At 40.6% G+C, this 26408-nt stretch overlaps 1 long non-coding RNA gene across 1 annotated transcript; it reads left to right on the top strand.

Annotated features, from left to right (window-relative positions):
* Positions 1–8835: 8835 nt before the first annotated feature.
* Positions 8836–9553, top strand: LOC143415591 (uncharacterized). Its single transcript, XR_013096024.1, has 3 exons — positions 8836–8917; positions 9015–9088; positions 9209–9553. It is a non-coding gene; the product is annotated as an uncharacterized LOC143415591 (long non-coding RNA).
* Positions 9554–26408: the final 16855 nt, after the last annotated feature.

The following is a 26408-nucleotide window of genomic DNA, read 5'->3' as shown; positions in this document are numbered from 1 at the left end:
CCTTACCAAGTTAACATCATCATTGTGACTCAGTTAGAATAAGCACCAGTGTGAGCCTTGCTGTATAATCATTTAAAACAAAATCCAATCATTCTTGCCGCTTGTTAAACTGTACAGCCTGGAAAACAACACTGTAGCGATCACACACATTTAATTTCACAAATTACAGATGTTCATAAAAATGAAAGAGCCCAGCGTGCTTAATTTGTTACACAAGTGCATTTTAACTTGGGGCTGCCGTGTGTTTGCTATTCATTCCAGGCAGTGTAGTACTCTGGTTTCCCATTCACTTACAGTGGGTTTTTATTAGGGTGTAACAGTATTACTTCATTTGTCCTCCGAGCTCCCATTTCTTTCCTGAGATGTACAGGCAGCGGCGTGTCGGGGCAACTGAAGTTCACATGTTCAAATTCAAGCCAAATCTCCTGAGAAAGCATGTGCTGTTGTGTAAGACGCTCTTTCAAAGAAAAATCCCGTGTTGTCACGAAACATTTAAAACACAGAGAATTCTTTGCTCTGCAGCTGTGCAGGTATGTAGGCTCAGCTCAGCGTTTCTGATCAGCTGAAAATGATAGAGGCGTCTCCAAGTACACATAATAATAACATGTTTTATTCTACATTTCACAAAAATGTAAGAGATGCATGTGAACTTTGACAGCAGTGTGAATGCCGCAGCAGGGTCAGAGTGTCTCAGAAAGTTTAATATAGCCGAGGTCCTTCTAGCCCCCTGGTGAGAGACCAGTAATTAACACGGGGGCATCTTCCTCCTGTTTGACACCCTGCTCTGGAGGTTATTTGAGGCTATGTGGCTCCAGTTAGGCTCGCTCAGGAGTGCGTGGTGTTAAAAATGTGTGAGCATGCAGAAGGACATGAAAGGAAAGCGATATCTTCATATGCAGCTGGCTGAACATTTCATAGGAGAAGACACATGAAAGTCTGCTGTCATGAAGCTTCTCTGTCATGGTTACTACATTATTATTCCTAGTCAGTGAATCAGAGAAGTTCTACATTTTCATGTATTTACAAAGAAAACTCAGGTAATGGACACACGTCCTTAATCTGAGTGCTCATTTGTGAAAACTGTGCTTGATTTGATTACAGGAGTGCATCAAGTGCTTAACTGTGATTCTTCAGTCAACTTTAAAATGCGCTGACATCATTCATGTGGCAAGATAAATCAAATCATACTGATGTATTTTCTGAGCTTCTGAGTCCACTGAAAACAGGAAAAGCTTAAAGGATTTAAATAATGGCTCTTTACAATGTCGGGTTTTCAACAAGCGGTAATCAGTGTGGCACACGCATTAACTTTTCTTAATCCAGATAAATTATCCACTTGTTTGGAGCTGTGAAAAGTATTACCCAAATTACACAAGAGTTAGAAACTCTAGCAGAGCTGGCTAAGATAAGAGGGGAATGTTCGGAAGAAGCATGCTGTCAGGCAGCACATACAGACAGGATGCTGGGTCCGATGTGCTTCAGAACATACTGTACAGGCAACTAAACCTCACACATTCCAGTTTGTATTTGAATTATTACACTTACTATTGCAAACAGTCATTATTTTTCTTCTTTAGCCAAGCTCTCAATGGATGCCCATGTACAGCTCAACTCTCCTCCTCAGCGGTCCTTCTTCATGTTTACTTTGGTGTTTCTCTTCTTTGCTAGCCCTTTGCCATTTCAAAGGGCCACCTTTGTAAAGGGATCATTGCTCATTATGAAAAAAATGACCAACAGATCGTTATCCCCTCTCTGTGATTATAGTCCCCATGTCATCTATATTACACTGATGGAGAAGGTCACTGATTATTTTCTTTGGCTGTAAGACTTGCCAGATTTTTCTGCTTGCATGTTTGCTTCAAAGATGACGGTTTGTCAACATTGTGCTTGGCCATGCACTGACATTCTGACCTATTTAGAAGGGTTGACAGGATGCAGCTTCTGTAGAGTTTCAGTTTGCTGCTGAGACTGTACCGGGGCAATTTACATATGCCTTTCATCATTACTCACCGGGCTTTTCACAACCTGTTCTTGATGTCATTCTCCACTCCTCCATCTTGCCTGATGATGCTGCACAGGTATAAATACTTCTGTTGTTGGAAGTTGGATGCCATGTGCTTTCATTGGGTTAAGTGTCTCTGCACTGAGAAGCATTATTTATATATTTCTTTAGCTGATCTTCAGCCCAATTTACTCTCTGTAGTAACACAGTCCTGCATGTGCTAGTGTGTGACTGTGCGTGAATACTTTTCCTTATGTTCCATCTGAATAAAATCTGGTCTTTGACACGTCGTATAAGTAGATTTCCATGACTGCCCACCATTTGCGTGTGTACTGCATTACTGAAAAGCACATCTTGTGTAACATAGGCTGACTTTTAATTGCTGAAATGCTTTTTTTCTGCACAAGTAGCAGTCCTATTACTAATTGGTCCTGCTTTCCTCCAGACTGTTCTGTTCTCTGATCATCGGTGTTAAAAGGTCTCAATGTGATAACCTCTCCGCTGCAGGTTATCTCAGTGAAGACAGATCCCATTAAGCAATGATGACTTTACAAATACAACAGATTAATTGAGTTAAAATGATGTCATTATTAGATTTTAGTTCTGAAGTGGTTTAATACTGCAGTCCTTTGGGACAAAAATACACCATGCTTTCTGTCTCTTGCTCATATTAAAGCCTATTATGTGTTTTATCAATTCAGTGCTTCAAAGAAGCAGGATGTACTGTTTGCATACGGTGCAGAGTGAGAAGCATTGGTGTCATCAGCAAGATAAAATTAGGCTGGGTAACATGGATAATACATTCTTAGAAATTCCTCCAGCATTTAAACCCAAATCCAGTCTGACATGAACAAGAACTATGATATATAAAAATAAATTACTGAATGTTAATACGTTGAATAACAAACAAAAAAACCAAGAAAAAATCTCAAAAATGAAACATGCACTCACTCGACACTTTATCAGGAACACTTTCCTTTTCATAAGTGCCTTGATTATTTGTGCCATAAATTCAACAAGGTGCTGGAAACATTCCTTAGAGATTATGGTCCATATTCACATGATAGCATCACACAGTTGCTGCAGATTTGTCAGCTACTCAACCACGATGTGAATCTCCCATTGCTGGCCCATTCCACCACATCCTAACCACATGCTCTGTTGGACTGAGATCTGGTGACTGTGGAGGTCATTTGAGTACAGTGAACTGGTCAGAAACCAGTCTGAGATGATTTGAGCTTTTTGACACGGTGTGATATCCTACTGAAAACACCCATCAGAGGACGGGTGCACTGTGGTTATGGTCAGCCACAATATTCATGTAGGTTGTAGTGTTTAAACTATACTAAGGGCCCCAAAGTGCACCCCACACTACTACATCAGAAGCAGCAGCAGCAGACTTAATCACTGATACAAGGCAGGATGGATGCTTTCATACTTATGCCAAATCATGACCCTACAGTTCAAATGTTGCAGCAGAAATCAAGACCAAACTTTTTTCAAGTCTTCTGTTGTCCAGTTTTAGTGTGCCAGTCTGAATTTTAGCCTCAGTTTCCTGTTCATAAGAGTGGCACCTAGTGTGGTCGTCTGCAGCATTAACACATCTGCTTCAAGGTTCGACATTCTGTGCATTCACAGATGCCCTCCTGCATAGCTTGAGTTTAAAGAGTGGTTATTTGAGTTACTGTTATCTTCCTCTGAGCTTGAAGCAATCTGGCCATTCTCCTCTGACCTCTGGCATCAACTAGGCATTTTAATCCAGAGAACCACAGCTCACTGTATTTTTTTTATGTATAAAGCCAGTAACAGTAATAATCAAAGATAAAGAGAAGAGCCTATTTTTGCTCCTTGTTCATTTACAACCTGGAGGATGCAAATATCTCCCTGAAAGCCGAGGGCAGCTCATGTGTTTGAAAGTTATACTGTTCATCTTGCAGAAAAAAGAAGTTAGCAAGGTTTTTGGTATCCAGTACAAAGCTTTGATATAAACCTTGTGATTTTTAGTAGATAGGAGGATGTAAGCCCCGCACCTGTTAGGGGGTTCTCCCTCCTTCTTTGGAAAAAAGAATATTTTAGCCTGAGGTGAGAGGTTTGCACAGGTGCTGCTACTGTTTGATGTAGAAACTCTGACTCGGGGAAATCCACCCACCTTTATGTGTATCTGAGTTACTGAAAACTTTCTGCTGATTTCATAGTAGGTTTTACAGTACAATTTCAGATATCTAATAAGTCTTTGGCACATGATATCAAATGGAGAGTGTTCAAAAACATAAAGTTATGATTTAAAGCTGACAGGAGGCCACCCTGAGCGATACTTTGCTACAGATGTTCAGGCCAGAACTAAAGACTATAGACAGTTTGCAGGTTTATGCTTTATTTCATTACGAAGGTTTTCCAGTGACAGAAAATTACACTTTCAAAAAACCACTTAAAATACACTTAGGGTGCTTGTTTGAGCTTAACACCTTCCCTTAGTGTTCCTTGTATGCAAAGCCAGTTGCAGTAACTGGAGGTCTGACCATGGCCCCTCCTGTGGTACAACAACAGGAGAACCAGCCTATCTGACTCCTTAAGACTCAGCCCAGCTAGGTGTCTGACCACCAGACACTTGCTGACAAGCCCCCCACCCTGGGACCTGGCTCCAAGGTGAGGCCTCAGTAACCCACATTCACGTAATGTAGGGAGTGTTTTCTCTTCCAAAAGATCTCGTGAATTGCTCTTAGTTTACTATAATTCACTTAGAACCAGTTTGCCTTGGGGAAGCCTACTTGGGGCAAATTGCCCCCAACAACATAACTTGCAGGATCATTACGGCACACAGACCCCTACACCATGATAAGACTGTAATTCATGGAAAGGCCACACCTCCACATCAAAAAAGAGCCAGTTGAGGTGGATCAGGCTTCTGACCAGGATGCCTCCACGGCACCTCCTAGGTGAGGTATTCCGGGCATGTCACATTGGGAGAACACTCAGAGGCAGACCGAGGACACGCTGGAGAGATTCTATCTTTTAGACGGCTTAGTAACGCCTTAGTGTCCCCTGAAAAGAGATGGAAAGTATTTCCCCAGGAGGAGATGGGATGAGATCTTTCCCACTGACTCCCAGATCTGGATCCCACTTCTAAGTTGGGCCAAACTCCAACTCTCTTAAATTGAAATTGCAAGTCTTTCCATAACCTTTTGAATCACTGTGCAAACAAACCAAATCAATCAAGCGTCTTTGGCAGATGTAAATGTTGATCATTACTGCCTTTTCAAAAACACATGTTAAACATATTAATTGTAAACTGCAAAAGACAAGAAACTAACAGATGGCTTTCATGTGTAGATGTTACGCGTTCAGGCCAGCACAAATAAAAGTCTGTTCACCCCACTGGTCAGAGCAGATGTCTCAGCACTTATACCTAAAAACCAAAACTGTCTGCATGGCTTTCTCCATGGGGTAAGTTGGAAAACACATTTTAAAAAATAAGACCTGGTTTGTTTCCACTTCTTTATTGTTCCATAAGTACAGGGAAGAGAAGCACTGCTAAGAGCTTGCAGCAGGCGAGTTAAGTGTCACAGAGACCACATTACCCACATGGCTAAAAATATGAGATGGGGCTTTACGCTTAGGAGATCCCAAGTGTGTGACGGAACTTGCATAACCTATCAGTGTATCATTTAGTTGTTAACGCAGAAAGATTGCTGGGAAGCTGTTTTGTTAAAAATAATAATCCTTACATGTTTGAATATTATAAAAGTCTCGCTTTAGTGCAGTTTTTTCTTTAGCTTTTCAGTGGACTTGACAACAAAAGGTTTAATAGGGATAGCACTTAAAAGTGGAGTGAAAGGGAAAAACTTTACCACTTCACTCCATCAAAAAGCACATCCATTATAACTGATGAAAGCTTGACACCGGCTACTGACTCATATGTCAGTGCAGCACATTCCTGTGTCATAGCCTCACACATGCTTTTATGTATCAATTAAATCCCATCAGCCAAAGGTTATTCAGTATCTAGAGGGTCAAAAGATGAGCCTGGGCTGATGTTCCCGCACATCCTGTTACCAATGAGTCACTTTAACACTAAAAGACCGATTGTATCATAAAAGAGAAAAAGTCCCAGTGGCCTTGTTGGTCACATCTCTCTGACTTTATTGTGGGCAGTGATTGCTTAGTACTCTTTTCTTCTCCCAAAGGTGCTTTAAGCCATTTAAGTCGAGCTCTTTGCTGAGATGTTCAGTTCTTGATGGTCAGAATTTGCTTTGAACATCAGTTTGGCTGAAATGTGATTTTAATGACACCCTAGGAGAATTGCTTTGCATTTAAACTTCAGTACTATTTAGTTTTTTGTTTGGCAGTGGTTTTTGTATGAAACTGGGACTCTGCGTGCACAGTGTTTAGATCATTTTAGCATAATTTGATTTTTTGGGGGGGCTTTTTTTGTCAGAGTTATTCACCAGTTGGATCCAGATTTTCTTTGTTCATTTTCTGTCTTGCCTTGAGCTCTTTAATAAGAAGTTTACACCTACAAACACACTGTGCTAGGATCTTTTTGTTTGTTCTTGGCTGAAATACACTTGGTGATTCATTCCTCTAACAGTGTTTATTCAGCAATAAAAAGTTAAGTCCAAAAACGTTATGTTTTCTCCCCAGTCTTAGTGTTTCATAAAGGGTTTTAAATACAGCTTTGTGTAAAGTAAACACCAGTTGTGACTTTGTCACGGTCTGGCTGGCAGACCGTGGGGATGTGGGGAAAGGAGGACCCAAAATGCAGACTCTGCGATGCAAACAGTGCTCTTTATTTACAGTGAAAAGGCTGTAAATACAATAACTCCCCGTTGCTCCCTCGAACCCCGTGTGCGTGCTTCCCTCCGATATCTGTGCTCGTGCTCCCCGCTGTTGTGTTTCCGCACCCCCGTGCGTGCTGCCTCTCCGGACCACTCCTCCTCCTGTAGGGAAACCAGAGACGCAGCCGTCAACACTAACCCTCGGCGGGCATATACGCACAGCACAGACCTACGCTAACACACACTGACTTGGTAAGATAACTCAATGATCCCGCGTCGGTGGGAGCTCCAAGACTCTCCTAAGTAGCTCCCCCGACGAGCCCTGATCAGCGGCAGGTGTGTGGCTTCGGGTGTGGCCAGTCCCTCCGCAGGGCCACACCCCTCAGGCCTGCAGGTGGCCGAGCTCCATCCTCCAGGCACACCCGCAGACATACACACCCATACCTCGCCTAAACATATGAGTGGGACACAGACTAACACAGCACAGAGAAACACACATATGTACACGCACAGAGAAGGGGAAACGACACCAAAAATACATAATAATAATAATACACAGGTCCATGACTGCCCAGGGATCCTGGGTCGCCCAGTCCCAGGACCCTGACAGACTTTTACATTCCATTTGCTATATTGATGATATTGTGGTAAAATAAGGTAAGTGGAGCCCATCCCAGCTGACAGAGGCAGGGTACACCCGGGACAAGTAACCAATCTGACACAGGGCTAACACAGAGAGAGATTCACACCTATTGAATCACCAATTAACTTAACCCCATTAATTGCATGTCTTTAGACTTTGCTAGGAAGCCGGTTTACACAGAGACAACCCATGCAAACTCCATACAGAAAAGATGGTTCACTTAACATAAGCTACAGCAGTTTGCTGACCATGACGTGATGATCAGAGTCAGGACACTTGCAGTCAAATTGTTGGTATCACTAACAGGCTGAAAGAAGAGAGAAGATAGCGGTTACAGGTTAAGCGCTTCCTAACTAGCCATCTTGGTCTTGAGCATTGTTATCATCAAAAACATGGTCTCTGTTATTTCTAGAGTAATGTTGTACATGCTGTTTTATAGGACTGTCATTGTTGGTTTCCAGTTATTCATAACATAATGGTGATGAATGCTGGGTTGAGGGGATCCTGTGAATTTTTGCCTAGAGCCTCTGTAGACTCTGGAAGTGCAACTGTATTTCTCTCTATATTCCTGTGTCTTTGCCCTCCTTGAGCTCGGCTCTGCCAGAGTTTTTTTTTTTTTTCTTATTTAAAGGGATCATTTTAATTTTTTTTCCTCCATCATTTTCTTCATTCCCAAATGCTTGCTCAAAGCAGGAGTAAAGCATTTAATTCTTTGCTATACAAAGAAAACTGAAATTGAAAGTGTGTTGCCTGTCTGGCACTGAGTGTTAGAAAGGATACTAGCAAGAAAAGGTTGAAGGTCTCTAAACATGAATCTGTGTGCACAAATATTTTAATGCCGGAGTACGCTCTCCTTCGGTGTCAACCTTTGCCTACCTTTAGCGTAGGTGTCACCTTCCTGTGGTTCCAGCTCTCAGCTTACCAGCTGACATACCTGCATAACCTCCTCCCCTCCTGCTCTTAAGCACCGACTTATCCATCTGTTTTTGCTCCATCCGGCTTATCCACCTGAGATCACTCCATCTACTCATGTAGCAGTCTTGCTCAGGCTCTCAGTGTATCCTTTATAAACTTCACTGCCTGCCCCCTCTTTCCTGCCACTACTGGATACCTATCTGTATAATACTCTCCTGAATTCCTCTATTGTACTTTATCAGCTTGTTGTAAGTCAACTTTCTTGTTGTTGCATTGTGCATTTTTAATTAACATGCTGGAAATGATGAAACTGCATCTCTAAAAGGTTATATTTATACAGCTGGGGAGAATTTACACAACAAAAAAAAGAAACATTTTGTGTTAATTATTCCTACGTATGTCGTCTTTGATAAGAAACTCACTTTCCTGACTGTACAAGAAATCACTCCAGGTTCTGCATGTCTTTTTTTATTAACCAAAGCTATCTTGGAGCACAGAGAGGACTATGTGACGCTATTTGAAAATCTTTAAGCAACTCTGGCCCTCAAAATCCAACTTTTGACATTAAGTGAAAATGAATGTGTAAGTACAGGATATGACCAGTGTTTCTGGGAAGAAAGTATGATTAGGGTCCCACTCCTTGTCACAGATTGCATCATTTCCTGCTTCTCCCCTCCAGGATGATTGATTTCAAATGTGCTTCGAGGGGCTTGGCTGGCCTGGACAACAATGACTCTTCTACATCTCAACAAGGTCAGAGCTCTACAGTGTAAGAGTGCGTTTGTTGTCTGTTCTCTGCTGGCTCTCCTTCTGTTTCTCCCTGCCTTTCTTCTCAGATGTGTCAGTCCATCAATGATTGATGTCTCCCCGTAGGACTTGACTCATCTTTCACCTGCAGCCTGCCTCACAGCTGTTCAATGAGCTCAGAACCGGCCCACATGCAAGAACACACAACTCTGCACAACATAATATAAGCCCCCTTTGAGCCGATGTGGTTTTTGGAGAGTCCAAAGCCTGATGTATCACATGCCTCTGTTTTTTCACGAATCCTCATGCATCCAGTATTTTTCTCTCCGCCTAGTTTTTTCCTCTTCATGTTTGTTTTGTTTATAGCGGAGATTCACAACTGACAGATACGTCCAGATGCTAGCTATGTCTCCTTTTTGCCATCTTTGTTTGAGAATAAATGCTTTTATTCAATGTATGTCACACCCTTTATTGCCATTCCCAGGAGCAGAGGAATAAAAAGCCACTTTTCAGCTGCATGGGCTGTAATTCCATGTTGTCAGAGCCCATTGTATTGCAGAAGCTGCATCTGTTCTTGTCTTGTATTGTCTATTGATGATGTGGGAGCGGCAGACGCCTCAACGGGCACAATTATGCAGCTTCACAAACCAGTGAAACTGCATTTCCCTATACATGGATCAGCGTTTTTTGAAACCAAAGGTGAGGAAAGGCTGAATAAATATGTTTATCTTCCACAGCAACAGAACTCTAAGCTTTATGCGAACACTCAGCTCCTCAGTGCCTACGGTAACATATTCATGTAAATGAGCAGGTCATATACCCTCAGCACTGGCTTAGCCGCAATATCATTTCTGTTTGTTTGGCCTTGGTTTCTGGTTTAGGGCAGAGATTATGCCTGAAGAAAGTTTTAAATCAAAATCCTTGCTTTAAACAGACAAAACCACATGTGTTTGGAAAAACATCTTTTGAAGAGGCCACTCAAATATGTGACTGCTATCGACAGCTAGTATTTTGTATTTTTGCTTAACACAATGCTCAAAACAGCAAAGGCTGTTTGACAAAGCAGCTGTTTTAGTTCTTAGAAGTAAAACTGTTGCTATGGAGACACATCAAATACATGGAAATATTCATATTTGTCATTTTTCTTTGCTCTTTTGGCATCCTTTCACTGGATCTCTGCTCATTCAGTATTCAAACATGAGAAGAACGATACAGTCAAATTCATGCCAGACTCGGAAAAGTCAAACATTTAACTAGTTGAAGCACTACAACCCTGAAATGATTTCTCCTGCGTAGCGATGTCGTAAAAAACACAACACGCACATGGGCTGGCTGTTACACAACAGATGAGTGCAATAACAATGTTAGATGAATCATGCTCCAGAGCAGTTGATGTGAAACGGGACACCAGTGATCCAGTTATTTATTTTAAATTCTCTGATGTAGTCTTGTGTTTAGAAAAACTCAAGGTTCAAAGAGTTTAAAGTCAAGAGCGTTGTGAAAGAACAAAGTTTTCTTGAGAATAACACGAAACCAGCAGTTGAATCAGAATAGCTTTACTGGAACTAGACAAACACACATCAGTAATGTGTGTCTATTGAATTACTGTTCTAGATGGCTGGTCCCAAATCAATCGCTTCCGAGAAAACTGACACAACCCTTTTGGTCCAGCTGGGAAGAAAAGCACTCTGACGTCTAGGCTCAGTTCTCAGGACCATAAATAAATAAATAAATAAATACTGCACATGTCATTTTAAATTCATGTATTTATCTTAGAGTCTGGATTACTTTATGTAATGTGTGTACTACACATTTACTACACATTTATGTAATTTAAGTATGAGGAAAATATACATTTAATACACATCTTTTTGCTTCTCAACACTAACTTTTAATTACATTCCTTTTCTACAATGATGATGATGATGGAGTAATTCAAATGCCTGATTGCTTCCCTCTGTTACAGCGAGCATACAAGTATGTTGCTGTGGTATGAGCCTCATTATTATTCACAGTGAGATGAGTACTTTATGTTTTATTTGTTCTATCCAAATCTATCCATTCATCTCCTTTCGCTCATCCAACTGAGGGTTGCTGGGGATTTGGAGTCAGGTTACCCCCTGAACAGTCCCCTGCTCAGTCTCAGGGCTAGCACAGAGAGACAGACAGCCATCATGCTCACCTTCACATCTACACAAAATTTGGAATCATCATTTAACCAAATATGCATGCGTTTGGACTGTGGTAGGAAGCTGTGGTATACAGGGAACCCACGCAAAGCAACAGTGCTAACAACCTCATCATCATCTTCTTCCACCTGCTTCCTTTAGAGCTCATCATAGCGGATCATCTTCTTGCTGTCGCATCAACTTTCTACTTCACTATAGCCTTGAATCATTTCAGTTGTCTTCCTCTTTTCTTCCTGTCTGGCACCTCCATCTTTAGCATATTTTATCCAATACATCCCTACTCTGCACACGTCCAAACAATCTCAGCAACTTTGTTTCCAAACTGCTCAACCTGACCTGTCTCTCTGATCACTCCCAACCAAAAAACTCAGCATCTTCAGCTCTGCCACCTCCAGCTCCGCCTCGTGTCTTTCTGTTAGTACCGCTGTCTCCAAACCGCACATCATAGCTTGTTGTAAACCTTCCCTTTCACTCCTGCTGCTATCTTTCTATTACCCCTCACATTCGTCTCCACCCACTCCACCCTGCCTCCACTCTCTTCTTCACCTCTCTTGTACATTTTCTATTTCTTTGGATTGTTGACCCAGAGTATTTAATCTCATCCAACTTCACCACTTGAACTCCTCACAGCTTCTCTGTTACACCTGCCTCCCACTCGTTCGCACACATGTATTCAGTTTTGCTTCTGCTGACTTTCATTCTTCTTTTCTCCAGAGCATACCAACACCATGTTCATTTATTTATGTATTTATTTATTTAGTATGACTTCAAGTGTGTGGATAGGCTCTAGCCCCCAGCCTGAATTGGTAAATGAGTTGAATTGGTAAATTTTCTAATGAGTTCAATCTTTGACAACAGGTTTTGAAAGGACGTATATTTGACTGCAAGCTGGTTTTAAAAACAACAACAACAATAATAATAGTAATCATAATAACCATAATAACTGTAATAATAATAACAACAGTACATTCACTTCAGCCAAAGCATCCACTCTGTGTTGCCAAATAGCATTCTTTCCCCTTGCACACACATGTTCTGACAGTGGAAGGGGGAAAAGGGCCAAACCAAAATAAGCGCTTCGTAGATTGGATCATACCGCACTTGTGTTGGAATTTTATTCGTAAATCAAATAATGGAAGAGCAGGAAATCAAAGTGCGTTCCACTTATTACTGTGTTACTGAGAAAAAATAATGCAAATGCTGTAGCACATTAACCTTAAGCCACTTCTGTCAGAAAATTACTTGATGCAATTATAAAGCATAATTGAGGATGTCCTTTTACAAGCATCAACAATCTGTTGAATTTTTTTTTTTTAAAGAGAAAATATAACTTCTAATTATAAGAGTTAAATAGGTTGCAAAGTCTTTTTACTAAATTAAATTTCTTTTTTTTAAAGAAGATAAACTGGTGCAAAAACTGGACTCTTTTGCAATACTGGGGTAGAAATACTCTCTACCTTAGGTGTAAACTGGAAAGAGTGTGAGAAAAGGCATACACATCCAATAAAAACCATAATCCGTTCCCATTTAGCCAGAAGGAAGTTGACCTCATCAACATGAGAATCGTCAGATGGCTGACATCATGGAGAACGTGTCCACAGCACTAATAATCCCCCTGCCACATCTCAAAGCGTTTCCTCTCCCCCTTCCCTGGTGTGTGTGCCTCCTCTTTGGTGGGACAGAGGCAGAATATGTGTGCATTCATCCCTGGACTGGTCCAAGCACAAAACACTATTGAGATGCGTCAGGGGCATCCGCCTCGAGCTCCCCTTGACGTCACATTAGTCACAATGAGAAAATCAACTGCAGCGCCTTCCCCTGCAGGGCTGTGAATGGACGTCTGCCACTATTTGACAGGTCTTATTGGTTCTTCAGAGTTTAATGCCTCTAACATTTAACTAAGCCCAGCATGGCCTGGCTGACATTTGCACATGACCCTGACAGATAATATACAGCCAATCAAAGAGAAGGAACAAAACGGTTTATATGGTGCATTTTCTGTTGACTGGAAAATATACTGTATATGGTCTTTCTTCTTTTATTGGTCATAATAGAGAGAAGGAAACACATAAAACGTTCAAAAAATATGGTGCTAGTGCAGGTGATCATACAAATTTTTCCAAAAAAAGCACTGACCAGAGACTCATTTATACATTGATCATTCAGTCACACAATCATTTACACATTCAACTTCTCCCTCCTGTCCTATCCTACTGAGCTGTGCAAAGTGCTTCACATCTATGACGATATTTGTCTGAAATGAAAAAAAGCTTTCATCAGCTTTTTTCCATTTCCCGTATGTTCCCACTATGTCATCAGTCTTGTGGATGACTGGCTGTCAGGCTGATTAATTGGCTGGCTGGGTAGCTGCTTTCCAATCCGACTGTGATTGTGTGACTGACTGACTGACTGCTTTTCTGACTTCTTTTCAAGGTGACCAACTGACTGATTTTCTGGGGGACTCTGCCATCATTTGCTTTCATTAACAAGTAAGGATTGAGGCTTTAGGTATCGTCAAAGGTCTCATGGAAAAACTAAATCGGACACATCTTGCATTAGCCTGCGTCTTGGTAATTTCTTACCCTTTGGCTCTCTGTTCCCATCATGGGTCCCATAAAGATGTCCAATACATTAAACAAACGTAAATAAAAAATACATTAAAGTGGCTTATGGGTGAATTATTACTTAAAACAGCTGGCCAATGCTGAGTAGTTGGGAACCAGTTTTGGAAGTAGATTAATATGTGATTTTTCTCTTGCGAGTTGTCATGTTAGGAGAATGATGAGTGCAAGGCTGACTCAAAATAAATGGCTGTGTCCACATTCACTTTAATGAACACAGTGCAGATGTATAACTGAATTAGTTAGCGGTTATTTTTTAGGCAGTTCCAGACTTTCACTATACAGGCAGTACTTGTGATTATTACCAGAGATGGGCTGTAACGCAGTACAAGCTAATGTAATCCGATTACTTTTGTCAAGTAACGAGTAAAGTAAGGGATTACTTTAGCAAAAAAGTAATTCGATTACTGTTACTTTCCTGTAATCATGCTGTGTTACTGCATTACTAAACCGTGCATTTGTTTTTGAGAGTGTCTCATGACAATGACATAAGCGCGTGCGACGTTTGTGGAAACATACATGTGCAGATCAACAATGGATAATAAATCGAGTGCGGCAGAGAGTATGACCGTAAAGCATTTGAAGCGTGGAAGCACTGACCTTACTTTGAGTTTGACTCTGTAAAAAGTGACAAAAATATAAGCGCCCACTGTACACTGAGTGGGGAGAAAACTTATTTTTACAGCGAAAAAAAACCCTAAACTTCTTAGCAAGTACTTAGCACGCTGACATGAATGTGAAATTCACAGAGAAAACCCCAGATCCCACTGACATAACCACTGCGGCAACGCGCAAACCTCCGCCTGCTCCACTCCTGCTAAACAGGTGAAAATAGGTGAACAACAGGAGACAGTGCAGCTGAGTCTTTGATTTTATTTTCTGCTGTGTTTTACTTGCATCTATTTGAAGTGTAAACACAAAAAATATTTTATTTTATGTGCTAGGACTTTTTTAGGAGACTATTTAATTTGATTACATTTTATATAATAAATTATGGAGACAAAGCAGAATTGGGCTGAAAGGTCTATCAAGTGACAAAGTAACAAAAGCAACTAATTACTTTTGAAAATAAGTAATCAGGATTACTCTTTTGGAGAAGTAATCAGTAATTAGTTACTAATTACTTTTTTCAAGTACCTTGACCAACACTGATTAGTACAGCTTTATATTGGATTTTTTTAATGGGATTTAGTAAGGTAAAAATATATATATATATAGAATATTAATGGACTTGTCTATCTAATCAGCCAACCACGTGGCAGCAACTTAATGCATTTGAACACATAGGCATGATCAATAAAATGAAGTTCAAACTCAGCATCAGCAAGGTGGTTTTTAGTTATTTTAAAGTTATTTTAAACTTCTGAAGTGAGGCATGCCAGAAAAAGGTTTGAGAACCACTGTGCTAAGTGTTTGGGTTTTACTGTATAAGTAAGCGGCACAACAACGAGATAGCAACATGTGAGCATCGGACATGAATGTTAGACTCCCATATAAGGTTTGGATTAATACACACTTTTGGGCTCACTTGTTGTGAAAGATCGGCCAAGCTGAATGAAGCAGATAAAAGAGGCCAGGAAGGGACAGCTTATCCCAGCCTCAAAGCTTCTACTTCAGTCACTGTTTACATTTATGATTGAGTAATTATCTTATTAGGTTACTCAAGTGATTTGTGTCTTTCCTGGCCAGTGTCAACAAAACTGCCGCAATAGAGTTATCTGTCCGTCACCTTGAATGGCCACAGTCAAGGATCTCTCCAAGAAAACTCCATATTTGTCCTTCTTCTCTTCAGCTGCCATATAAAAAGAGTTAAGTCGAGGTTTAAGACAGCAAAAACAGCATGTCTCTTTCTTTCACTCTCTAGCACACTCCTAATCATCATACTTGCTCAATCTCAAAGCTAATACATTCCAAGTATTTGTAGAAAGGATTTGCAAATCCAGTTCAACATGTTACAAAATGTGCAATTCGGAACATTTCAGTGGAAGTAACATGCCAAAATAAAAACCTCCACTGTGTGTGGACTTTCTTCCTGAAAAGCAGAATAAAAAACACACACAAAAAAAACTCCAGTGCACCACCTGCCTCTTTCCTTCTTTGTTTCTGTAAGCTTTAAGAGGCTCTTGACTAGGGAGTCTATAAGACTGGAAGATCTTGTTAAGAACAGAACAAATTGTTCTGCCAAAGGAAAGAAAAACATACACTGAGTAAAAGGCCCTTCAAGATAAAACCAGGCAGTCAAAGCTGATGAGATACAGCTGAGGAGACAAAGTGATAACCATCCTCGTTACAATGCCTCGTAACAGAGCCTGGGAACTGTCCCCCTGGTCAGTACATGTCTCACATTGTGTGCTGGAGATATTATGGCGAATCAGAAACTGCTCTTTAGTTATCACCCTTACAACTTTTTTTTACTTCTTTTTTTAAAACTTTACTTTTCCTGAATAAAGCAAAGTGCTAAAGACACCTGTGCTGATTCTACAAGCAATCTGTGCTGGTATTTCGTACTGTCACTTTTAAGGAACGAGACAATTTTGCCAGCTGGACACTCTTGGCACGTCCCAGAATCCACAGTTATGTAAACCTGTTTAATTACTTAGCTTAACAGAGCAGAGCAAGTGACATATGACGGGCATCTCACTGTGTCTCTGAATATTGTTTGAATTTAAATAAATACTTTAGCATTTTGGGTCTCATACATGTTTTTTAAAATAAATGTTTGGTAGTTGATCGTTTACTTCAGTGGTTGAGCAGATGACCATGTGCCTCAGAGTCAAATACAGCAACCTGCGTTTGATTCCAGCTCGAGGCCCTTTGCTACATTTCTTCCCCTGCTCTTTTTCTCCCTGTTTTCCTGTCTCTTCTTCACCGACCTACCTATTAAAGGCAAGAAACCTCAAAAATGGGTAGTGAATTTTATACCATTATCTATGTGTTAAGAGATGGAGCCAGGAGGAATCTTTTGTCAAATGGTGATGTAATGACCTTCAGAGACAACAGTTTAAAATCTCTGCTGCACTGACTGAGGCTCTTTTCCTGCTAACATGTCTCAGTGCTGTGCTCCTTTAAAAAGAAAACACACACTCTCACCGAACGTATACTAGTGTCTCACACACCAATATTTTAAAGGCCTCAAAAAAAGAAAATCTGCTGCTTGACCAACTAAATATTCAGCATGTAGATTAACTAATAACCTGGAGTTATTGATGATGTGCTCTCAGAAACTCTCTTGCCAACAACAGTGTTCATTTTTACTGTTTTTCATCTTTCATATGATGCCACTTGTCTCTTTACAGGTGCTGTATCTCACTGACTGACCCTCAGTGTGTGTGTTTTAATCTTAAATGTTCTCAAATATATTGTCAGCACTCCATTGGTGTTGATAGTGATATCTCTCTCGCTAGCCAGATAGTTGCAGTTCCTGTCAACTAATTTGACTTTGCTAAGGGCTCAGTCACAGAGGCCACTTGTGACCAGTTGACAACCCCCCCAGGCGTCCTGAAGTAAAACCTATATTCTCCAAAAGGCTGGCAGGTGGTTACTGGAGGTTCCCAGCTGTTGCTTTGTGAAATTGGTCACAAAGATGGTGCTGCAACAAAAACTTCTTTGCAATAACTTTGTTAACTAGCAGATTGTGCAGAATATGCTGACTGGGTTGCAGACACTGGACAACTACTCACCAGGCTGCAGTGAAACTTGATAAAATGCAACGCAAACTGGAAACTGTTTCAGTTTGCCTTTAAAGTAAAGCTGTGCTTCAACACCTAAACCAACATGTTTTAAAAAGTGCAATTGTCACGTTTCACATTATTGCTCAGCAAATATAGGCAAGTTTTTGCAAGTCAGCATCTTCCATGCGCACTGTGGGCAGCCTGCTAGTAAGCAATTGTTTGCTTGTGACTAGTTTCACCTTTTGACTACCAATTAGAAAGTCCTGCACACCTGGGTCAATGACAGGTGCATAGGAGGAGAAGAAGAAAATTCCTTAAAAATATAAAAATATAGCATACTTAATGGCCCAGTTAAGACAAGTGATCAGAGATTTGGTGCAAATGTTACTCACTACAAATTTTTATACGTACATCCTGAAATGCTGATGCATAGTTTTTTTTTTAACTTTAGCTATAAAGCCGGGCTATCACTTTCATCTTGCTTCCAATCTTTATCCTAAGCCTGGCAAATCGCCATCGCCTGTTTTAAAGTCACATGTATGATGGTTATCTTCTCATTGGAAATAAAACCCATAAGCTTATTTCTAAAAATGCTGAATTGTTTAAAAGGGATGACTTTGCCCTGTACAGTGAACTTGAGCTGTGGATAAAAGGAACAGAGAAACAGTGTTTTACTTTACAGTATATTGTAGCAAACTCTTCAACAGTTCTGTATGGCATTTCCTTGCAGTGGAAATGCGTCTTTTTAACCCAAAACGTTACATCGTTGAGCCTTAACAGCGTCTACCCTGTTCCTATATGCACACTAGTGGTTTTCAGACTATGTATGCAGTGCAGATTTCACCACCACATCAATTTGAAAAGGCTTTTTTCGGTTTGTGTGGAGCTATGGTAATCGTCCATTGGGGAGAACGGAAAAGGGCATGCATGCACCTTTTTTCTTTGCACCACCTAAGTGAATCCTCCTTCAGCTGCTTGGGGGCAAGAACAGAAGTCGCTGTGTATCCAGAGCGAGTAAAAGGCCTGGCTGGCCGTAAGGTTGCCAAGGCAACAGGGAACATTGCAGGCATGATGTTGAAAGAAGAGGGTGTCTGGGCTGATAGGGAGAGCTGAGGCGCCAGGGGACACCTTTGTGCATTAAGGTATTCCACTCTCCCTTTTCTAATGGGGAAAAACCAAACTAAATGAAACCATAAATAGTGCTGGTTAGGCAGTGTCTGGAATTGAAAAACCCAACATCATGAAATGTACCTCACGGGTGGACACAGAGCATTTCACACTATCTGGACCAGGGTAAAAGGCTACTTTGATCTATTTCTTATGTCCCCATTATTAGATGTATGGCTTGCAGTGCACTTAAAGGGAACGCTCTTGAAATACAAGTATTTTTCTTAACATCAAAATAAAATGCAGGTAAGATTTATGTAGAGAAACTAAAGATGAACTTTAACCATTCACCCAATACAATGAGTGGATCTGGTGGCTGACTGGATTCATTCTAATGGCCAGTAAAGCTCAAATGTGGTATCCTAAATATCTCCAGTTATTTAGAAATCTTTAATAAAATGGCCCTCAGCCTGACTGCTTGATGAACTTGGTAAATGCTTTTCTGATAACCTTATGATCTCAATTTGTAGTTTCAAGCCTTCTTGAATACAATATGATTCTCACTTTGTAAACTGAGATCCCCGTTGTTCTCAAACTGGGGGATAATGACAGATATGCTTCAGAGCAGGTCTACTTTTAATTCTCAAGTAACTGCCATTGGGCGTGTCACATTCAAACATTATTCATCATATCTTGTTTCAAACCATCAAGTTTTTAGTGAAATTGTCAGCTCAGTGCTTCACAGTGGGACCCCACTAACCGATGGGCGATTTCACAGTGACTACGTCCATCTTTTAAAGACTATGCTTGCTGCACCTTTTTTTGTCACCTTAAGTCACTTGTCACTTATCTAGTCCATACTCATGGGCAGGCTGGCACTTATCCAAGTTATCATAAGGCCCTCTCAGTACTGGGATTTAGTGTATCACAGGGGCCAATTTGTCAGCAGACACAGACAGATAGCAGGGAGGAGGCCATGGTACCAGGAGAAAACTCACACAGGCAGAGAGAGAACATGTAAACCTGTACGTGTTTATATGGAGCAAACCCAGGACTTCCATGCAGTGAGGTGACAGGCTTAACCCCTGCACTCTCTATCCAATAGCTAACAATATTTGATAAATGACTTTACTACTAGTAAGATGTTTTATATTGTTTTTCCTTTGCTTTCTTGCCTGTCTATACAAGAATGTATACATATACATTCATTACTTTGCTATATGATTAAAAAATCTGTTTATTTTCCAACTTTCACACAGCTATTCCTGGAAATTCCTAAAAGATTTTCTGCATTTCCCAACAGCAGGTTCTGTGCAGGCTGGTTCAAGAGTGGTGCATATTAAGCATTATTCTGGCTCAGTGAGTTGCATGTTGCATGTGTCCTCTCTGTATTCAGTGAAAGCTGTCAGATTAAAGCAGAACAACCCCAGTTTAAATTTAGCAATTAAAACTGTTTCATTCCAAACGGACGTAAGTAAATTTACTGTAATACCAGAGGTCAACATTATAAGTAGCACTTCTGTGTGTTTATAGATCAGAAAAATCAATTCACACAGTTTTCTGTTGAGATCCTCACTGTGTCAAGCAATCTGACTTGCTGTTTTTGAAGAAAACACTGTTTTAACAGCCCTTATTGATTGGCTCTGTTCTACAGACCCTTTTCACAGCAGACATTTTGAGCTATAAAACAGGGAAAATCCCAAGTATAACTGAAACAGCAGTCCCATTTATAAAGCACCGATTCACAATAACAGTCATTTCAAGATGTTTAAGAGAGTGACAGTATCAGAGCCCCAATAATTAGATGATCTCGTATAAGCAGCACTTGGCAACCGAGGGAAGGAAGAGCGCTCGTTCAAAACCAGGCTCAGGGAGGAGAAGCCATCTGGACTGGTTGGAAGGTGATGAAGATGGGAAATAAGACAAAAAATGGATAGTAGTATTGTATAGCTGGCTGGACAACATGACAAACAAATTGTCTTTCATTTAAAAAAAAATAGAAAAAACTAGAAGAAGGAGTTTTTAGCTTAACAAACCAAAAGCAAATGTTTTCCTTCCTTTTTCTCAGATTGAAATATAAGTTTACTCAAAAAATGGAGGTGAAGGATTAGAATACAGAAATGTCCAACCCATGAAAAGTATATCATTTGTACACTCACCACTTGGCTTTGCTACGAATTACTGCATCACATATGGTGTAGTATGGGGACGATCAGCTTGCAGCATTGCTGAGGTGTTATCAAAGCCCAGATTTCTTTGATAGTGGCCAGTTCACCTGCATTATGAGGTTAAGGGTTTCAAATCTTTTTCTTGACAATACCTTCAGTTCAGATGGATGGATGGCCAATCAATCACATTAAAAACATTATCTACAAACCTTATTTATTTTACATTCTAGAAAAAACAAATTGGCATCTTCATTAAGTATTTCTGCTTGAACATGAAGTTCTCTAAAATCTCCAGGCAGATGCTCAATGTGGATCAACAGCCGCAAACACCAGCAAATAACATGGCCTCACAGTTCATCACTGCTGAACTTCAATCGCCACAGATTCTGTGCCTCTCCACTCTTCCTCCAGACTCTAGGACCTTGATTTCCAAATTAAATGAAAAAATTACTGTCGTCTAAAAAGATGACAGCACCACTGAGCAACAGTCCAGTTCCTTTTCTCCTCAGCCCACAGATTTCTGACATTGTCTCTGGCGCAGGAGCGGCTTGACATTAAGAATGCAACATTTGCAGCTCCTTTTCTGTAGAGATCTGCGTGTGGTGGCTCTTGGTGCGCTGACACCAGCCTCAGTTCACTCCTTGTGAAGTTCTCCTAAGTTCTTGAATTGAGTTTGCTTGACATTCCTCTCAAGGCTGCAGTCACCTTTGTTTCTTGTTCACCTTTTTCCTGAAACACTTTTCTCTTCCAGTGAGCTTCCCTTTAATAGGCTGGCTGTTCACAGAGTGAAGATGACATTCTGTAGTTTACATTCTGTGTGGACAGTGCTCATGTTAGTCATCTGTACAACTTTAAAGTCAGTAGTCTTCCCCATGACTGTAGTTATGTGTACTGAACCAGACAGAGATGCACAGTATTTACATTGTTCGAATTTTAATTTACTCAAAATCTGCTATTTTAATAATTTGGAAGTAAATATAGACAATTTAAAATAAACTTAAAATTTATCTTTTTGAAATAAATTAGAGTAAAAGTGATTTTTTTCACAATATTCCGTTTTTTCTAGATGTACTGTACATGCTGCCATACTGAATAACTAATCATTGCAGCTTAGCTTGCCATTCTCATGTCAGTGGTCTTAATGACTGCTTAGTTTCCAGAGCCTGGGAACTCTGCCACCATGTTGACTTTAGATGTGGCCCGTTCCCAACAGGGCATAGTTTTGTTTTCGTAAGACTAGAAAGACAGAGCTGCACTGAAACCTGCCCATAACAAACTGTCCAGCATGGGCAAGAAATGACCATTCTTTAAAATAATGTAAATAGCTTCAGGGTGTCACTTTATCTTTCATTCAAAGCATTAACCTTTGCACAAGTGCAACCCTCCTGTGAAGATGAAAGTGCACAAACCCATGGTAAGCAATTGAAAAGTTTTAACCACCATATATACAGACAGCACATGCAAAAAAAACCCCTCAAGATATAAACAATATAGTGTGTATATAAACTAATTTACTGTGATGGTTGAGTTTTTGGTTGAGGGTGGAGAGATGCTTGTGGCTGAGTCATGCTGAGGATGAGGCACAAACCAACACCAATTGTAAGAAGGACTTGGGGACAACAAAGAGGTTACAAAGGTACGTTTTTGCAAATGTGAGTGACTTTTTCAGTTTAATGATCTCCAAACTTCAGCCAGTGTCGTGTGGGTACACACCAGTTCCAACCAAGCAGCAACAATGAAGTCAACACGGAAGTGGCAAAGATTGCAGTTCCTTGAGTGGCCACTTGAAGCTGGCTCCAAAGGTGAGCCAATCTCCCAATGGATTTGCATGTTAAAACTTAACAAATGAAAATAAAAAATGACTTTGGTTTGACAAATAATCCGACTAGCTCTGTTTGTACAGGCTTTCATTCATAGCACTAATAACACATATATTTTTCTCTCTGCTGCATCTTTACAGTCTAAGAGTGCAAATCTTGACTCAAACTCGGACGGAGTATCAGACTAACTGATCATTTAGCCCTCCACTTTCTTGTACAAATATGGTCACTTCTGACTCTAAAAAAGTAATACAGTAACACAGTATATGCAGTACAATACTGATCTCCCAACTCTTAGAGCTGTCCTGTTAACGTTCGCACTGCAAAAGCATTCTCATTCCACTGTTTGGCAAAAGCCGTCCTGATTCTCTTATTCACAGCTCTGCATGTGTATTGTTTTATGTGAGCCTCAACAACAGCCATGCAGCTCTGAAATAATTTGAAAACATCGGGGGTGTCCAAACAAGTTAACCACCAGAACAGTGTTCTCCTCCATGTTTATAACTTTGCTCCTGGCCTTACTACTTATCATTTTAGCATAGCACCACCTGGAGTTTGGTAAAGATAGCAGGAGACTTGAACGAATACGCTGGTGTCAAGCTGGACCAGGTCTATTCACATCTGAGCTGGTCAGCAGATTTTTACTGTAGTGTCTGTGATGATCCAGTATTTGCCTGTTGTTATGGTTTCAGTTTACACGATGACTGCAAAGAACATGAGCTGATAACACAATTGTATTGCTATATAAGAGGAGACTTTGCAGTCCAACTCACGTCTCTGTCGAGGTTTCACCTGAAGGATTCAAACTCAGGACACAGAAGTTTAACAGCTTTAATGAACTGAACTCAGGAAGCAGCAATAACAATGGGTGTTCTGAGTCTGGGATTACACTCGGGTAAATAACAAGACAAGAATTTACAACCCGCTTTCATTCTGCGGGGCTAGAGTTCCAGTAACTAAGAGCCTAATTGCAGGCAAGTTTCCAGTTGCAGGTGAAAGGCTCTCAAGCAGGTATTCAGGTAAGTATTAGGCAGGCCTTACAACAGGTTTTCTAAGATAGGAGCCTAAGATGCCTATATTCACACAGATAAGGGGGGAAAGGGAGAACAAGGCAGAGCTGCACCTGGAGCACTAGGTGGGACTACAACGCTCTAGCCAGGATTTTATCCAGGCTGTTTTCTTATATCTTTCTTTTGCTTTTTCAGGCAGATCGCGCTTATCTAAACAGTTCAAAGTGGGCACTGACATGCAGGTTCATCTAGACAACAAGAACTTCTGATCACTTAATGTGGGGTCTGGTGTATTTACTCTTTGTAAGGTGAAAGCTCCTGCCTGGCTGAGACTGAAAATCTTTTTGAGACTGATGGAAACACTTTTTCTTCCTGGCCTGTCTAGACTTGGGCATCATCAAGGCTCCTCTCATTTCTCTTCTTTAATGTGGCAAGGCCCTGGGGACTGAATGTGTTTTAATCAGGCTGCCTACGCTTAGTGTGTTTATGTCAATAGTTGGTTAAGATAGACTTTTTCATGCTGTCTTATTTTATTTAGGCCTTCTGGAGTGCCATCACACCTAAATCAAAGTATTCAAAAGCAGAAGTGATTTTTGCTGATCCTGTCAACTGTTTAATAGTCATAAATTGTACGTGTTTGATCGAGAGTTCTGACATCACAATTCTTGCTCTCTGATTGCATCATTTAACTCAGAATCTCATCTGAATTGAATAGCTGTGTTACCAAATTAGATGTTAATGTCACTTTCACTCCTACAATAACCTGGCGCCAAATTAGGACATCCAAATGCTATAAGAACATTTAGACTAAATCATTCACCCCCACTCACACTTTGTCACAACTCATCTAACAGCTTGCAACAAATAAGATGGTTGAGACAGAATAAAAAAAGAGTGAGGGATACATGAAGAATGTCTCATTCTTTAAACATGCCAATGTGATCTGCGTGAAAACATTGCAAAGTTCTTGTTGCACCTAATTGACCTTGAAACGGGGCTAGGTCTAATTGAGCTGAACTGAAAAAGTATGCAGCATTACCCCTCACAAGATAAACCTCATAGTGACCCCTGCCATAAGTTGCAAACAAGAAAATGGCCAACTAATATGGTACAACTATGAGCTTTGACTGCTATCCTCAGAGAAGAGGAACAAAATTTCACACAAAATTTTGCATATAGTGAGAGGATAAAGATTGTTTTATTTCGTTTTTCCTTTTCCTTTGGACAGCTACTGATCAGAGTGAAAATCAACCCTAAACTGAAAGACAAGCAAGAATCATTAGAAGAAGAAAAGTGTGAAAATATCCAATATCTCATAAAAGAAAATTGGCAGGAGAAGCACGAGGCAGCACTTCTGAAAGCACAACAGCGATCGTGCCAGAAATGCTGTAAATGGAGAACAATCATCAATCATTCCAGCTCTTTTTTGTTGTTGGTGGTGGTTTTTTTTCCCCCCACAGAGATTTCCCCCTGTACTTTGAGGTATGATAACTGCACAAGTGCTGCATTAACCCATGTCACAATGCGTTTGTTAAATTTTAAACAAAGCCCTGTTTCCTGATCTGTAGTATCACACATAATGAATACAGATCAACCAGAACATTAAAACTACCTGCCAAATATTGTGCATGTCGCTATAGCCACCTCTGTGTCTAGCTGGTGGCAGCTAATCCTTTGGGTCCTGTTGCAGGCAGGGCGGGGCCATGATGAAATGTGCATCCTGCAGACGTTCAATCAGATTGGGATCTGGGGAGTTTTGATGCTGGGTCAATACCTTGAACTGGTCTGGAACATTTATTGTCTATAGTGGGTGGCACTGCTGTCAGGCCAGAGATGGGGTGCTTGGTCAGCAACACTGGTTAACTGGGTGGAGTGTCACATTCGCATGAATGCAATTTCCTTGCAGAACCTTGCATTGTAAGGAGATAATCCATGTGGTTCATTTCATTCACAGATTCACATTTTAATGGTGTAGCAACCAGTGTTCGCGTGGTTCGATCCCTGGCTGTTCCAGTCTGCATGCCAAATATCCTTGGGCAAGATACTAACCCCACGTTGCTCTCCAGTGCATGCACTGAAGTGTGAAGGTTAGATAGAAACCACTTAAGCATGGAAAAAAGTGCTTGAATGAGTCACTCAATGAGGCATGTTTTATAAAGTGCTTTGAGTGTTCAGGTATAGTAGAAAAGCGCTATATAACATCCAGTTCATTTACCATTTATTGTTAACCAGAGCATCAAAAATAGAGGATGGTAAATGTGTTTAAAATCTATGTTGCCACTTTTATTTAATTTCCTCTGTCAAAGAAAAAGACTTGTTGTTTCAAATACGTTTTTTAAATAAACTCTGTGAGCTTTTGAAACATGAAATAAACAGAGCAGTAGAGAGGAAATGGAGAATGACTGTTAGAGAACTTAACCAACACTCTATACTTCCGGTCTCAAATATTATGTGTGGACAAGCAAAGACATTTTGTGGCGTCTGCTTTGGAGAGGAGACGTTAAGCAAATATTTAGGGACTTCAATTTGCATGCAACATACAAATGTGCTATAAGTCACAGAAAGCCTGGAGGGCTCAACACCGACAACTTATGAAAATTAATGAAGAGAGCTGGAAGAAGAGACTTCCTTATCTTTGTGTTTGTGCCACCTGCACCTTTCCTATCTCGTTTTCTGCCTGTCTTGTGCCAGATTGCTAGAGACAGAGCAGAGGTGCAAGGATGACCCTGAGCTGTCATTG

The sequence above is a fragment of the Maylandia zebra genome, linkage group LG1 (genome assembly GCF_041146795.1).
Source record: "Maylandia zebra isolate NMK-2024a linkage group LG1, Mzebra_GT3a, whole genome shotgun sequence".
Taxonomy (NCBI): domain Eukaryota; kingdom Metazoa; phylum Chordata; class Actinopteri; order Cichliformes; family Cichlidae; genus Maylandia; species Maylandia zebra.
Note: the sequence above shows the minus strand (reverse complement) of the source record. Positions and strands in the feature narration are given on the sequence as shown.